This window comes from Haliotis rubra, unplaced genomic scaffold (assembly GCF_003918875.1).
Source record: "Haliotis rubra isolate DU_JTF1 unplaced genomic scaffold, ASM391887v1 Scf359, whole genome shotgun sequence".
Classification (NCBI taxonomy): Eukaryota; Metazoa; Mollusca; class Gastropoda; order Lepetellida; family Haliotidae; genus Haliotis; species Haliotis rubra.
In genome coordinates this window covers 705,102-724,006 of record NW_025767034.1, presented here as the reverse complement: position 1 = coordinate 724,006, position 18,905 = coordinate 705,102, and positions in this window count along the sequence as shown.

Genomic DNA, 18,905 nt, shown 5'->3' with positions numbered 1-18,905 from the left:
TTGGATAATGTAACCCTGTTTACACGATTAGGTTTCAAACATCTCTCAAACCCGATCGGTCATTATGAAACTGATGATATCAGGATTTAACATATGTTATATCTGGAATTACACTTTCTTAATAAAGTACAAATTCTAGTACTTTCTTGAGTTTAGCCCCATCCGGGATTCGAACTCACACCCTCAGAGTCAGGCACCTAATCGCCATCATTGTGTAATGATATCAGGATTATTTAATGTATTCGTTTCACAGGTAATGAGAATGAATTTAAGATTCAATGGAATTAAGATTTCATGTGGAGATGTGATAAAACAAATAAAGGAAACGTGTTTAAATGATGGTTTGTACACATTAACTGTCACATTCCTCCGTACTCATTACTTATATTCCGCTGTGATGAACGTAACTATTTGTGGATTTGGCGTCAAACTCAATTGAGTCAATATTTTTATAACCAGGAAGTACCTTTCTCACATGTATGAAAACATTGTACACATACATACATACATACATACATACATACATATACATACATACATACATACATACATACATACATACATACATACATACATACATACATACATACATACATACATACATACATACATACATACATACATACATACATACATACATACATACATACATACATACATACATACATACATACATACGCCTTTGTTTTTTCCCTCGATCATTGGATGTCCATCACAACGGCATATCGTATTTTCAATCTCAACTCCATGGGGATCATACAACTCTTACTGCCTACTAGGCGCACCGAGTTAATGTGGCTTTCCCATCCTTACGAGGTACCCGTTCACAGCTGGGTGGACTGGGACACTTGGTCACAGTACTTTGTCCAAGTTCACTGCACGTTGCTGTACCCGCAACTAGGTGTTTGCACGTATTCATGTGGCTACCATCTGGTCATCTTGTATTGAAGAATATATACCGAAACTAAAACTAAGTTCAATATTTATCAGAATTACCACAACGTTTATTCTCGACTCTATTTCCTGTGATAATTCAGTGTCATTCACAGAAGCGTCTATTCACATACGACTCATACTATAGCTTTATTCACATTATCCCACACAACAGATCTGAGCTTTCAATGAAGCCAACTCGTCCCATCGTCTACACACACACACGCCTGAACTGTAACATAAGTAAGTCATTGATGGGGCTAATTTGTGAATGACGATTGTGAACTGACCTGATGATACCTACAACCGACATACCTACAACCGCGACATTCTCCGATATAGTTGTCAATGAACCTACGGCTTCAATACAGCTGACCTTGTTCCAATTGTTACAGTGTCTTTTACAGATTTTAGCAGCTTCGCTTTATTTCCTGGCTCTGTCATCGACCAGGCGGCATGACCTATCCAATGGTACCAGTACAATTGGCCTGGAAGCACCGGCTGGAGATGAATAGTGGTTGAAATTGCCCATTCTTGCCATGCAGCATGTGTTCAAATTGTTGTAAACACGAAGTTGTTGAACTACAGTGGGTTGTGTGGTATACTGGGTAGACACCTGAATTGACGGCATGCTGGCAGATACGTGGTTAGTAGAACATCTGATAAAGACATGGTTATATAATATATTTGATAAAAAGGTTGTTGACACTTTCGGAAGAATGTGGTTTGACATTGGTTATGAACTTGGTGATTGAATTTGGCTCATGAACACGTGGTATGTGAATCAAACGGAATAAACGTGCGGTAAGTTTGACGTACTAGATTAACACGTGGAAAGTTTGACGTACAAGATTAACACGTTGAGAGATTGACCTACAAGATTAACACGTGGAGGGTTTGACCTACAAGATTAACACGTCGAGAGTTTGACCTACAAGATTAACACGTGGAGAGTTTGACCTACAAGATTAACACGTGGGGAGTTTGACCTACACGATTAACACGTGGAAGGTTTGAGCTACTAGATTAACACGTGGAGAGTTTGACTTACTAGGTTAAGAAGTGGAGAGTTTGACCTGCAAGATTAACACGTGAAGAGTTTGACCTACAATATTAACACATGGAGAGTTTGACCTATAAGATTAACAAATGGGGAGTTTGATCTACAAGATTAACACGTGGAAGGTTTGAGCTACAAGATTAACACGTGGGGAGTTTGACCTACAAGATTAACACGTGGGGAGTTTGACCTACAAGATTAACACGAGGGGAGTTTGACCTACAAGATTAACACGTGGGGAGTTTGACCTACAAGATTAACACGTGGAAGGTTTGACCTACTAGATTAACACGTGGAGAGTTTGACTTACAAGATTAACACGTGGAGAGTTTGACCTACAAGATTAACACGTGGAGAGTTTGACCTATAAGATTAACACGTGGGGACTTTGACCTACAAGATTAACACGTGGAGAGTTTGACCTACAAGATTAACACGGGGAGAGTTTGACCTACAAGATTAACACGTGTGAAGAACTTTGTGACATTAGATATCGACTTTGTTTATGAGACTTTATTTAATGAAAATGCACTAAGGAATGCAGTGGGTATGAATTTAGTGAATGACGTGAATAGGTTAATGATGTGGTTACCATAACATTTTCTTAAACACATAGAACTAGTTAACAGTGTAGTGACGAAATGATGACAGTGACAGTAATAAAAGATCAGTAATGATATTATTGAGAATAGTGGTGACAGATATAAAATGTCACTATTAGTAATAGCATTATTAAGGATAGTGGTGACAGATATAAAATGTCACTATTAGTAATAGCATTATTAAGGATAGTGGTGACAGACATAAAATGCCACTATTAGTAATAGCATTATTAAGGATAGTGGTGACAGATACAAAATGTCACTTTTAGTGACAGCATTATTAAGGATAGTGGTGACAAACAACGAATGTCAGCATTATTTCGGATAGTGGAGATAGAAGAGATAATGTCACTGATAACAAAATTATGGATACTGGTGACAAACAGAAATAGTCACCATTAACATTACTAATAATAGTGGTGACAAAGAGATGATATTAGTAAGGTAATTAGTGACAGTCATACAATATCACTATTAACATTATCAATGATAGTGCTGATAATAAGAAAGTGCCACTCATTATTTAGGATAGTGTTGACTAACACATAATGTCAGTGACAGCATTATAATGAATAATGTTGACAAGCAGAAAGTGTCGCTCAAAACATTATTGATAATAATGCTGACAAATAAAAAATGTCCCTTTATAGCATTAATACAGATAGTGATGGCAAACAAAAACTATCGTTAACAACATTAACAAGGTAAATGTTCACAAAACGAAAGTGTCACTAATAACATTAATAATAATAGTAACAAACAACCCATGTGAATGGATGTATTGCTATGTACATATAATCCACAGTGTGATTTCATTCTGCTAGTATGATGGGTGATTATACAATATAACTGTATGTATACATCAATGTAGGCTATCACTGTGTATTAGTGTTGGGAATTGGTTAAAATCTCATAATTGATGATTGGTTCATTACAACCGATCAATCATCGAAAATAATTGGTTATCGTCATTTATGAAATGTTCCTGGTTATTTTTGTTAATGCTCAAATAAGGGAAAAAAACATGTAGTTCTATGGTGCAAAATTTCATATCTTTAAAAGATGACAAGTATGTAAGGAACATCAATTTCTTAGGTGTCTTTAAGATATATTCAATCATGACTTGGAACGAGCTTGTAGTGCTTATGAAATGTAACAGACAAAACCAACCTTGTGAAAAATATCGTTTATGAAAACAAGTGTTCCAGAATTGTTTGTGTTCGATTATGAGAAAACATGATCGATTGCTTGGTCGTATAGTCACTGCGACCAATCTTCGATTATTTCAATTAATCGGACCACCACTACTATGTATACATCATGTGATTTTGTAAAAAGGTCAGGGTGTATTGACATGATGAGATTATATATATATATCATTTGGATTTGTATACATGTAAGATGAATGGGTATGTTACAGTGAGTGAGTTTAGTTTTACGCCGCTTTTAGCAATATTCCAGCAATATCACGGCGGGGGCACACCATAAATGGGCTTCACACATTGTACCCATGTGGAGAATCGAACCCGGTCTTGGGCGTGACGAGCGAACGCTTTAACCACTAGGCTAACCCACCGCCCCGTGTATGTTGCGTGTTGTGTGTATATATGACTGTGTATACGTAATATGTTTACATATACTGAACATGATTGTGAATACAACATCAGGGGCCATTCCATGTCTGCCAGATAAACCTAATAGTATATTTGTTTTAACAAAGTTCAACGTAAACCGAGGGCGAAGGAAACTCTTATATTAGCTTGTGTGCGTGTGCGTGTGCGTGCGTGCGTGCGTGTGTGTGTGTGTGTGTGTTGCCAGACAAATTGGCTAGTCATCAATCCACAGGGGCAGAATAAATGTTTGTTATCGTATTACTCTGAAACGAGTGAATAATGATTTTCGATAACAAATTATGACTTAGCAAGAAAAATAACACCTCGTGTTGTTTGATCGACAGCCGTCTCAGACATAATTATCTACCACTTAATGGCACATTCCGAATTATATTGAAACACAAATACCAGGAGTCCATGTATTAACCGTGTACGTTATGATAGTAATTATTGAAATACGTGTCCGAATATGACAAAAGACAGTCCAAAACAGTTGCTATGAACAACTCATTTACGAATGCAAAATAGATATTTGAAATAAAACCATCATTTTCAGAATATGCAGTCATTTGGACTTGGATGTATAATTGAATATGAAATCCAACACGCTGACTGTTTGCACAGTATTATTAAGGAGTTGTTTATACTTAAACAAGCGGGAGCCGAAAAGGTGATATATAATGATATTTGTAATTCAATAGTCATATTCATCTACAGGGTTATTGCAATATTGACAACAGAGTCGAATCATGCCAACCCGGAGAGAATGCCATCAGTATATATAATTATTACTCTTATTACATATTGAACCCGGCGCCGCATTTGTTGAAAACAGCACCTCTTTAAACCGGACAACATGATAATCGGGTTACCATATTTCCTTTGTACGAGTGAAAAACCTGATTCACTATCCCTATGTTTTCTTCCATAAACTAATGTCCGTTGTTTGGAGAGCGGATTAAGAACATTTACCGATTCCTACATCACATGTGAGCGGAAACAGCAGTAAAATTTGCACTGAATGAAACGAATATATTTTACAGCAATAATTCCCAACATTCTGTATTATTGTTCCTACATCAAGCGTGTTTAATAGTAAAAGATTACCAGCGTTCACGCAAAGTTAAACGTAGTAGGGATTAACGACGGCCTGGAGAACCCATACTATAGTCATAACATTCGTCGTTAAGACCATCTACCCATTCGTCGCCAACGATGTAGAATTTATGAAATGTGATAATTGCCTTTCGAGAGCAAATGTTCAGCCAGTCAATGGCGGTTTTCGACCTGTGCGTGACAGGGCATTGACAGAATACAATAGGTTTAATTCGTCACAAACTTGACACCATTTAAAGTCATATTTTGCTATGTTCCTTCCGTACTAGGTAACCATAAGTAAAGGGATGGAGCACCTATTCATGCTGCTATTAACAATAAATTAGCCTTTAAAAAAATTTCAACGTAAATATCAACTCGTGCTTAAAAGACAACATTAACAAAACATCTATTTCGTATAGGTGTTGTTATTGATTAGCGTGTAAGGAAATCTTTACTTAAAGAAATGCAGCCCTGCAAAAAGGTATTGATTTAATTAATCTGATTATATTTATTCCCAATCCTGACAAATATACATATCATTCATATAAAACGCTTTAGATCGCACGACTTGATTAACACACTACTGACGGGCAGGCGTTTCTGCTATCTTACTTTATTTTTTAATCATATTTCGTTCTATTTATACTCGTCTTTGGAGAATATGATTCAAGATTGATATATTCCTATGAATTGTTCAGTAAATATTATTAGAGGAATTAAACGTAGAATGATTCATATCTGCAAACATGCTCGTGGCATTGTGTAAAGGGAAGACAAGTTTGGGAATCACCGTGTTGTTTGGCTGAAAATCGGGGGATTTGAGGGGCGAGTCTGGTTTCCATCAAAGATCCCTCACATCCTTTCCGACGTCCGAGAACATTACCACACTAGAAGACGAAATGTCAAACCAACCCAGCATATATCTAATGTTTGCACGTGCCACGTGCTTCGTGCCGATGGACGTGTTTTGGCGTTCGGACCGGCGGACCTCACGTGCTTTTGTTTCTAAATCCACTCCTCATAATGACGATTTTTAGTGGAATCAGGAAAATGGTAAATTAGCCTCAATTGAGCCAAAGAGGGATCAGAGAAGGAAAGACCCCGAAAAACGTGTCGCTCTTATGAAGGGCCTCTTCCTATGATTATTGAATATTGTGAAGCGTTTCCCCAATTACCACACCGAAATAGAGTTCTCTTTGAGCAATAACAGAATTAATTGCTTCGTTGATGCGCCCATTTCAATTAAAATTATTCCGAAATAGACCCCAATACAACTACCCATGATCATTGGTCTCATCACGTTTGAACGAGATTTGAAAGTGAATTATGGCGAATTAATTTGCCCGCGTTCTACTGGCAGTGTTCTCGGCCGCCTGAATAGTGTTTGGAGTAAGCTACATTACTGTCGTATATCATCTCAGCGTTGGTTTGAATTAATGCGTTTTTGATGCCAACTTTGAATCACTAATAAAGATCGCCATTTAGATCTCGTTAGCTGTACGGCTGACATTAGAAGGGGTTGGAGCAGGAACATTCCTCTCTCCTACCAACAAGACTAGCCACCACGTCTAACGACGTCACCTGCCATAGAAATTTTTCTCAGCGAGTAAATCTGCCATTACGACACTGCCTCACTGACAACAAGCATATTTCCTCCCCTGTCCTATAAACCAGTAGATATGTTTGTTTTATCTTACATGTGTCTCGGTAAAGACAAGGGGTAATTTATTACACTTTAGATTTATTTTCATATCGGCTTGCACGGTTACACTCTAACAAACAGGATGGTGTTTCTTAGGCTTGTGGCAATGTTATATACCCGTGTTAATAATTTAAACACTTTTGAAATATCTTCAAGGTATTGTAAGCTGGCTTTAAATATTTATTCAACTTGTTCACAATACATCTTGGAATTATGATTGACGATGACTAAATACAAATATCCATTTGATGCGCGTGTTTATGATTGAAGCTCATTTCATTTATCTTGATGTATGAATAATATAGGAAATCTATAATCAAATTTATTCATAATCCTAATTAAATGATAACATTAAATTTTAAAAATATATATATATAAATACACCACATGTGTAGTGTATATTTAACATATATTATTTCAGATATAAAATGCATTAAAAACAATTTGAAATGTATTTCACATGAGTGGAACTGAATTTCGATCAATAAAGTTTCTGTGTTCTGCGAGCCAATTACAGCTAAAGTATACGTCCTTGCCTGTAGACAGTTCAGTCGTTTGTTGTCAACCACTTTCCTTCCCCAATGATTTGTGATAAATTTATGTTTGGTCGTCAAAGATAATGCCGTTTTATGGGCCCTGAAATTGCTAAAACAATTCCGACGGTGATAAACATTGTAGGTGACAATAATCCTCCATCATCCAATGTTAACATGGGGTCGACAGGGTTGTGATTGACGACCGTTGTCTTCATCCCTTTAATCCGACCCACGCCACTTCCTAAAGGGGTAACGTTTATCATAAATTTCGAAGTATGAATAACGATTTAATGTTTCATTTTTTTAAATCATATGACATGTTTATGCCTGCGTGATCGATATCATTTTGACTCGTTAAACCTTGACCATGGTGATAATAGTTACTTTAAAATTAAAGTTTAAAAATTTAAAATATTTGAAGATCGGTGTTTTGTTTCACGTGGATACGTTTGAGCTAAATCGATTCTAAAATGTTACTAATATCAGCGGCGTTTTGAAATCGATCTGAAACTGTTTGTCTCATATCAAATCTGTTTGGCTCTGAATATGTATGTGTCGTGTTCAACAATATTTGATTTATATTGTATGTCATAAGGATAGTCCGTCGTTATTACATTAACTTATGCCGTTTTATACCTGTCACTGTTTTATCATAGACACTATTCATTAACATACAATGGGATGAGAATGTTTTCCATACATATACATACATATTTAAACGAATATAAAAATAACAGTCATATATGAATAAGTTCACTATGTTTGAAACGAGGATAAAAAGCAGCGATGCATTGATAACGATGCAAATTAGTCAGATAAAAATACTTTTTTTGTGCAACATACGACACAAATATTTTAGCGTTCTGATTGAATATTGGTAACGTTATTTAACATACACACAAAAATAAAAATAGCATTCATTCATGAATTGTCTGTATTGTTAAATACAAACTGTGTATAGCCTTAGATACCATGGTATATATTAGAGATATATTCTTTTCATCATCCTATACAAAAGAATATATTCGCATATATTTTGAAAACCGCAAAAACAAGTATCGAAACTCTAAAAACCTCACAAAATTGACAAACAAATCATTATTTACACCCATGCTTCACGAAAACAACTTTGGTTTCTTTCACACACCCAAGCCCTCGTTGTCGGCAATGCACGTTAAAGACATGCGCAAATCAAACGGTGAAACAAGCATTGAAATAAACCACAACACCAAAAACAACAAAGTGAACACGGAAGGGAAACAAATTTATCAAATTTAAACTTACCAGCATCAACGCGAGGTACCGCTGACGACCTAACCCAACCAAGGCCTAATTTATCTGGACGAGTCGGTCGCCAGCTACAAGCATTCATTGCTGAACCAAAGCAATTCATTCATACCTCGTGGTTCGCTTGGCTATGAAATCGACAAGGTCCATTCTTTGACGAGTGAAAGAAATATCGTATTTCAAAACAAATGCATGCTTCTAGTGCCATTGCCTGCATTCCGATGGCTTGTATGCGTTTGAAAATCGGATCGATGATCTATTTATTGTGAAATACATACCGCGGGATAGATGAAAAGAACCAAAGACAAGATTATCTATTGTGATTGACTTGAGGACGTAAATTTATCACCCAACTGTCAACTGTGTGTCAGTCACTTAGGTGAAATGTATGTGAAAATGTTACTATGCTTTTGTATAGGCCTGCATAGGAAACGTGACACCGCGTGGCTGGTTGAGGTAATACCAGCGTATACACAAACACCTGTTGTTAAGATTACCGCCTATATTGGTAATTTAATACGAAATTTTATTAACATAAATACAGATTCAAAATCCGCTTTGATTGTAGTCAGTCAGCCATTAAATTAAAAAATACAAAATGAAATAATAATATACAGACAGACAATAAGCTAGATGCACAATTTCAGAATATTAAATTGAAAATGAAGCTAAACGACTGCATGACCTGCCAAAACTATTATCATGAAATAGGCAGTTTGTCTTTTCAGTTACACAAGATATACTTTTTAATAAAGTAGGAATATTTTAAGTAATGGTTCGTCTTTTTCAACATAAAAAAACTAACGGTCATGAGAGATGTACTCCGAAAACTTTGCTTTGGTTTGAACGAAGTATCATTGAGTATTTCTTGTGGTATTATTATAAAATATACTTATGCTATTAATAATCATTAATAGAAATGACAGGAAGATCATTCTGAAGATGAAACAACATAGACAGGCGATTAAGACTCTTTTCGTGCTGACGTTACATATTTCACAGCCTTACACGACGGAGGATAACCAATTTTGATTTATCGAATTGCGACACTTCTCAATGCATTAGTAAATTAGATGAAGAATTTATGGTGAAACATCCCCAATTTAGACTTATTCTATTTGCTAACTTTTTACCTGATCAAAACTAAATCTTCACCGGCGACGAAAGCAATCTGCCATATCAGGCGAAGCGGATGGAATATCCGTGTAATATTTGCAGATTATCGGGGATTAAAAAATCGATATAATTCTCGTTGATGAATTCATTTCTATCGTTGCGAATCAAACAGATTAGGGGGAATTAATTCATATTTGCATCTGCGTTCTGTGTGCAATTTAACGGATAAGAAATCACAAGGAAGATATTCACACAACTACGAAAGAGGAAACGGGGTTTCAGGAAAGAATTAAACAGCTCCGTGATGACATCAAAGAAAACGCGTCTAGAACCCGACACCACCAAGTCGTCCTTGCAGTGTACCGCCATTGTAGACAGGTAATCCTCCATTGCGGAGGAATTTTCCCAAAATCAGTATCCTGGTAGCTTTTCATACTGGGATTAAATCATCCGCTCGAGATGTAGTGCGCGGTCTGACCTGTTTCTGCACGAGCTTTTTCTGTAAGAATGTGCTGACGAACCGTTCGCCCAATCTCTCGGCATTAATTGGCCTCTGACCCCCCGAGATTTTCTGACCATCCCCCTGTAACGGGTCGTGGTTCCCTCTCTGCCCAGTGGTGTCTGCCTATGAAATTCATTTACGGTTGGATGCGACGGACAAAGCATTATTGTCTGTCTTGACAGTTCTCCGCGGGACCACCATTGTTAATCTCTGATTGTGTTTTGGACAGGTATTCACGTGTAGTTAGCACGCCTCTGTTCTTAATAGAAAACAAAATTAATCCGTCAGCTTATTTCAATTTCAAAGCCATGGCGAAATTAGTATACATTGGCAGCCGACTCGTACACGAGAGTGTAATCTCATATTAGATGTATGAGCGAACGTTTTGGGCCGTGCACCAAACATCAAGGTCTAGTCTCGGCGATGAAAGGCCAGGGAGGAGATAAATCGCGACGGGAGAAACTGGGTAAAATGAGAAAATCGCTAATTCTAATCTCCCTCAAACAAGCTCAGGTAACGCACGAAACAAGTTGCCTCCCTTGACTTGAGAGTTACCTCCCTTTGGTATGCAAAAGTGGGAAGGGATCCCAAGAACGAAATGAGCGTGAGTTATTCGGGTCACACGCCATGTTACACCTGAGCGAGGGGGAGTTCATTGTTTTAGTTGACTCACGTCTACAGAGATCAGCCGGCCTCCCAGGGGACCGGTTATTTCATGAAATAAATGGCATCAGATCCCCAAGGACTAGTTTTGCCATTAGCACGGATGAAACAATTTATCGGATTCTGTGATTTATGTTGAATACTACCCTTTATCCTTGGTTTGGATAATTTGATTTGTTGTATTTTAATGAAAAAAACGTCATTTCTTAAAAAGAAACTTCATGACGTCACAATAGATCTTCGGGTTAGTGAGTGATTAACGCCGTCAGCAATATAACGCCGGGGTCTCCAGAAATGGGTTCACATTGTGCAAATATTTCAGATATCAAATCTGAGGAAAGTATTTGTCTTGATGCTTGCCTGTACCCATCTCGATATTTGTCGCTCGGCTGAATAGTAGTACCATATATTTATTTATAAGTTTGCTCTGCTTACGTGGGAAATTGTCAGGAATTATTCTTCGAATGGTGGCACCACATTTGGTAGACTGCAGCACAATTCCTTACTGATACCGTTTTCCTTACGATTTGTGACGATCCCTTTCTTGGTCTAGTGGATAGTGCGTTTGTCCGGAGTGCAGAAGGTGATCGGTTTAATTCCAAGCCGCGTCACACCAACACACGTTCGAACAGTCTTTTGTGTTGCCCTGTCTGGTGCTCCGCAATAAAGGGATGTAATATTGGCTCGATGGGTAGGGGGCGGTGGGGTAGCCTTGTGGTTAAAGCGTTCGCTCGTCACGCTGAAGACCCGGGTTCGATTCCTCACATGGGTACAATGTGTGAAGCCCATTTCTGGTGTTCATCGCTGTGATTTTGCTGGAATATTGGTAAATGCGGCGTAAAACCATTCTCACTCACTCACTCGATGAGCATGGTATCCACCTTAACCTGTTGCACCATGCCATGCATTGTATCTCAGTGGGTTCACACTTTAAAACCGGAATAAATAACAGACAACAACACACACCATGTAATGCTGGCAATGTACGTTTATATAGAAATCACAGAGACCCGTGAAGGTCCGAGTTAGAATATTGATATTCAGTAACCCATGCTTGTCGTAAGAGGCGACTGACGGGATCGGGTGGTCAGGCTCGCTGACTTGGTTGACACATGTCATCGGTTACCAGTTGCGCAGATCGATGCTCATGCTGTTGATCACTGGATTGTCTGGTCCAGACTCGATTATTTACAGACCGCCGCCATATAGCTGGAATATTGCTGAGTGCGGCGTAAAACTAAACTCACTCACTCACTCACTAGAAATCACGGATGTAACGAACTGTTTGTTTGGTCCCTGACACTTGCTGTATATGATAGTCGAAATGCGTATGACGAACTACGGTTACAACGAACTAAAACTAGTGGTACCCTTGAGTTGTTTTCAGTCAGTTAAAATTTAATGTCGAATCGGCGATATTTCAGCCATACATCGTCGAGTATTCCATAGTTTACTGTACATAAGTCCAATAACCATGACAGCGAAGTGGAATCATGTTTAACCTCACTTCCTTCACCAAATTCTCATTCAAGTTATAAAAAATACGTTGCAAAATTTCTACATCTCCATATATTTTTCTTCCCAATAGTACCTTTGGGATTTGACATACTTGGCTAAACCTTTCTCATATATTTTATGTTTTCATGTAATAGACAACTAAAATTTACCGAGTCGGATACAACAGGTATGTCATGGTTGTAGCCTGGAGAAAGGCCGTGTGTGTTATGCGAGATATTCTTAAAAAGAAAGTACCCACTTCAGCATGTTCCAACGTCTTTGATAGGTGTATAAATCCTTCAAAGTTTCAACTCATTGAGGTGGTGATTAGATGTACATCGATTTTGAAGGCGGTAGCACAAGAACGCCCCCTTTTCCCACAAGAAGCCAAAGAAATGGAGATTTTGATTATAGAGCAACACAAAGCTTCTGTTGAGGGTACCGTAAACACGACGCATGCGCCAATTTCATTCAAGTGCTTAGAACTAGGTCAGCTCATCATGTAGTTTCGTTTGAAAAAAACACGACAGGGCAACGTAACCTAGAACCGCCATCTGGGTGAACACGCTGTATGGATTGCATGAAAATTACGTAGTAAACTACACGGTTTAATTATTTACACACCTTATCGAGACAGGTTCCACATTTGGTATACTCTTCAAAACCGCTGGTGCCAGGTTCTTTTTTGGAAGCAGTTTACGGATGATTACCTGATGCAATGACGCCATTGACAATGCTTCTCTTATTCCTCCCCGTAGTCGTTGGGAACGGAACGGTTTTGTAAACCTGTTGGTGATGTGGTCTAGACGTGGGACAGCTTTAGCTCACAGAGCGTTAGTCGAATGTTGTCATTTCCTGGAAATGGAACGTCATTTATATTCAAGAGGCGATGTGATGCCAAGATAAACCATTGCATCCGACATCCAGATTATTCCAGATGGATTTCACGTCAAGGGATCTTTTTGTTTGTTTCTCCGATTTTCGATTAGTCGTTACCTCCTAGTTGACAAAAGCCTCTACAAGCTACACGAAAAGAACACGGTGCTTGCTGAAAGACTCGCCGCTCTGAATAAGGTGTCATTTTCTGAGGAAACATTTGTATTCAGTGCGATAGCCGAGACTAGTCGATAAACATTCTGGCGTAAAATCTAAACAGGAGCAAGTAGTCGGATTTGGTACACAATCGTAATTGAATATGCCATACCGAATGAGATTAGAACAAACAGGGACAAGCCATAGATTGATTCTTTGACCACAGAGAGTGTCAGGAATTAAACAGTTACAGCCTTTGTTTAACCAATTGTCAAGCCTACGTAGCGAGTCAGTCCCGGTCGGCTCGTTTTCGGCTAATATTTACCTCTGCATCAATTTTAATTTGGGAATAAAATTAATAATCCCTGCTATTGACAGTGTCGCTGAGGGCAGCCTTGAGTCAATTCCGATTGACACTGGAAGGACGAAAAGATGCACAGTACGTAAAATAATAAAATTTATGGAATGAAGCAATTTCTTTTCGTTGACACAAGGTCGGGAAAGGGTGTTAGGGGGAGAGGATGTTTGTTATGAGGTCCCTAAGTCGGGGCCGGAGGAATCTCGACAGACAGAAAAGGAGGGTAACAAAGCAGAAAACCTGATAGAGTGAAATCGACATCCCCGGGTCGGCCATGATGGGCGAGAGAGGCTGATAAGCAATGCAATCAGCGATCACTTAAACACTGTTCTCCCTCTCTTGGGAAATTTCCATCTAATCCAAGATGTCTGCCAACTTGGCGTACAAAACAGTACCCTCGACCTTGTCAATCGTTCCCTTCTCAAGTCGTGGCAATTGAAGGCCTATCACTGCACAGCTTCGCTGTCTAATTTTATTTCGGTCCTGATCAAGTTGTCTCCTCTGAGGTCCGCGCCCAGCTTCTGACACGGAGTTAGTTGCTCGGCTGCTTTCGGCGTTGTTTCCGCTGTTTGGGAGCCGTCAAGAGGTTAAATAGCTGTGCTCTTTCATTAACACCTCGGCCAATATATTCTCTCCATTTTGATGAACATGATTCCGGGACATCTGTTTTCAAGTCCCGCGTCATGTAAAATTGCAATTAAGTCCGTTCTCGCATACATCGGCAGTCCACTCACGTGTCTGACAGGTGCCGACTGATGACGTCATGCTGCGCAAAACTATTACCATTCGTGAAGACTAGCCTGTGTCCACTGCCACACAATCTGACGCGTTAATATCGACGCGAGTGATCCCAAGTACCCTACGAACGCATAGTTAATGGCTTAAACTGAAGTATTGTCGAATTAAGGCAAATTAAGACATGCAACAATTGTGGGGCCTGCTGTGTTGGCAACTGATCTAGACACGGACCTGACCATAACAATGGTGGGGCAGCTTTATGTAACAAGCTTCGCAAGGTCAGGTGGAGGAGATCCAATGAACCTGGAAATGAGATAGATGTTTGTCAGAACAGTGGACAGTTCTTGAAGGCTGTGGCGGTGAAGGATCAGTAAACGTTGTCACTACCGAGACCTTCTATATGTCGCCCAAACAAATCGCCAAACTCTATCCAAGTCGACCATTTTGGACCATACGATGTCAGTTGTTAATGTATCATTTTTTCTGGTATATTTAACTAAGAATGAATAGATGTCCCAATGTCTTTTACATATTGTCCGTCATGCTGATTGGCGGTGGGGTAGCTCCTCTCTCTCTCTCTCTCTCTCTCTCTCTCTCTCTCTCTCTCTCTCTCTCTCTCTCTCTCTCTCTCTCTCTCTCTCTCTCTCTCTCTCTCTCTCTCTCTCTCTCTCTCTCTCTCTCTCTCAATCTCTCTCAATTAGTGCATAGGCTTGAAAACGAAGTCTTGTTCTGTTCAGGAACTTTATGTTGTCCTCCCTCTCTCCCATCCAGTATAAAGGGCATTTAAACAATTACATAGTCCCAAATGTAACTTTACGGTATACTAGTTTATTTCCCTGCAAGTAACGACAAAGATATTTGAAGTTTAACACTTCAAACGATACCTGGCTAATGGTTTGAAACCGCTAAAGTGCTTCTTTGACTACACCCCCTGACCACATTATACTTGTCCGTCCTGGCACTTTCACTTGAAAGAACAACATTACGAATATACCATGTGTTTAACGTGGGATGGAACATAAAATGCACTGATTTAACACTGAAACATTTGCAAATGTTCAAAAAGCGTAAAATATTGTCGCTAGTCGTCCCTCTTTCGTTCCCGTACAGTGACTGTTGTTTTCATATTGTTCGGTTCAGCCGAAAAATAGCAATACTGAAAAACGCTTCTAGTTCGTGAAATGTTTATAGAAGTGATGGAAAGAGGACTGTTTATTCTGTATGACATGCGAAGCATGCTCCTGCTGCTGAGACAAGACTAAGATGTGAACTACTGTGAACGTTGATAGAAAGCCAGTCTAGTATAAAATATGTGTCGTGAAATTGGACACCATAGCAAGAAATGGTATTAAAGGAAACCTATGCCTGTTTAAGCAGTTGTTGAAAATTGCTGAGCCTGCCAAAAAATCCATCTTATCATGTCTGGTCATACAAGAATAGTTAATCATGTGTGATCAAATCCCTTTGATCATGTATTCACCATTAGTCTCACAAATAGCATTTGCACGTTATTCTATAATATGGTTCTCTGATTAAGTCATGGGTCTCGCTACCCTTAACTTGGAACAAACATGTGTCTGTTGGGGCCAATGGGATAGGTTGGTTTATATTCTCTTGTTCGGGGCGGGGATAGGGGAAGGAAGTCACTCAAACACTTTCTCAACATTTCCGTGTTTTACTTTTAAAATGAGATACATTGCGAAAATATTACAGAACTATCTTCTTTCGAAAGTTATCTCGATGTCGGCTTCAAAGACGGAAGTAATATCTTTAGAATTTACTTGTCCTTTTTGTTTCAATTTTGTTAAATTACGCTGTGCCGATGTGCGTTTCATTGCCTGCACGCGAGAGTACGCACATACGTACTGCTCCGGTTTCCGTAAGTTCGTAATATCAAAACATGGATGAACAAAAGAACCCAAATTGAATTATAATAACAAAAGAAATTCCGTTGGTTCGTTTGGACATTACCATTCCATTAATCCAGACATGAGCACATAGTGGAGCATAGCAAGTGTTTCAAGACGCCTACTCAGACATCGTGTACTTGAAGACCGCCGTTACTTTCAAGCCCAAACACAACGGTAAATCAGCGAGTTTTTAATGGAATGGGGTCTTAAGATTTTGTCCTTTTGTACTTTTATAGTCTGCATTTTAACACGGCGTATTTTCTGAAGGATCTCATAAATGCACAAACAGGGGACAATGGGGGTTGCGTTTTGTTGTTGTAATGTCAGAATGATAAATTTCGTGTCGTTTTCCAGTCCTTTGAAAAGAGATTCTCACAGAATAGAATGCAAAACATTTACAAACAACGGGTCAGATGTCGGGTCGTTGTCGGGTCACAGGTCGCCCCCTTAAAGAGGCGATGACAGCGAATTCGCAATAAATAGATCGAGTATTAGGGCCCTCCTTCGTGATTTCTGGTGTTAATCCAGCGTCCCCGGCAATTAATCAAGCCGGGGGAGATTGCCAAGGATGAAAAAGTCAGGGACCGCGACATTGGGTCACAAAGTCACCCGTTTAGTGTGTTTTATCCGAATTACCCGCATATTAACGCCTTGTTTATAACGAAGCAACGTCAACGGTGCGCAATCCACGCACGATTAGAACCTGCAAGTGGCTTCACGTCTCGCAGACTTAACGTGAGATGACGAGAAGATGAGATATTTGCCGTCAGTTTATGACAAGGCCTTCACGGAGTCTCGGCGTCGCCTCGCGTACCAAATCACGACTAGCAATTCCCTCCACTGCCACCAGCCAATTCGACGACAGGTTTTGTTATTTTAATAAGTTTCTTTCGCTCCAAGTAGGTGATGGGTATTTTCCCGAGTTTAATCATAGCGAATATGGATACTTCCTAATCATGGATCCTTATGAGAGAATATTTTATACCCTTTCATATCGGTAATGTGCGCACTCGTAGATTTAAGATGCAATAAAAATGGTTGAAAACCGACCAATTTTCCCTCGGTCATATCGTAATGTCCGTTAACAATAAGCGATGAGGTCAAGACAAAAATATTCTTCTCTGCAACTCCGCTCTCGAAGTTTTAACATGTTTTAAACCTGGTTTTTATTTCTTAAACCATCGTATTATCGCTGCAGCATGAAAGTGCTTTTAGTTTAATAATTTGGAAATGAAATTTGGAGCACTTCCCTACTGACTGGGCTCTGTAAGACAAATTAAAGTGATAGGGAATTGTAACATGTCTTGTGTCGATGCGTGTTTGGGAGTTTTTTTGTCCTTCTCTGAGAAAGCAAAAATGATAAAATATCGCGTTACGCAGAATCTCAAATATCTGCAGTACAATGGGATCAGACTCCATCACGTTTACCAATAGGTCGTAACTTATTATTCAGTTTTATATTAATGAACTAAGCGATATTGCAAATATGTTTTAGAAGTTATGACATTTCTTCTTTTGATTCCACAATCGTAAAATTGGGTCTTTCAGCGTAGACATTTTCATGTGTTCCTGTTACAGAGCCGGGTTTAATGGGACCCGGCGCTTTCGTCAAATATATAATAGTTTCAATCAGGAAATGGCTGGAACGCCAATACTTTATGATATCGTCCTTTACAATTTCTTTACACTTTACGCCCTTTTATATTACATACATGCTTGTTGTTGGGTACGAGAGATGGTACGTTGCGAGCATTTGATGGTGTTCCGTGTTTTATTATAACCAGATTCCTAGATCGATGTCTGCCAACATTCATATTGTTGCTACACAATGTTAGATGGTCAGTCTAATAAGACACGTATTGTAGTGAGAGGAGTTATGGCCCTTTGGTGCACCAGGATCCTATAATCAAGGGTTCGAACCCCCTCGCCCTCATAATGAACACCGGTTTCACTTCGGGTTTCATTGCTCACTGACTTTTACTCGTCGTGATGTAACTGATATACTCTTCAAATTGGCCTTATACCCAACTCACTCGATACTCACTCAGTCAAACGTTTGACCCTGAAGATCCGGGTTAGAACTGGTCTTCAGCAACCCATGCTTGTCGTAAGAGGCTACTAACGGAATCGGGCGGTCAAGCTCGCGGAGTTGGTTGACACATGTCAGCGTATCCCAATTGCGTAGATCGATGCTCATGATATTGATCAGTGGATTGTCTGGTCCAGATTCGATTGTATGCAGACTATATTCCATATAG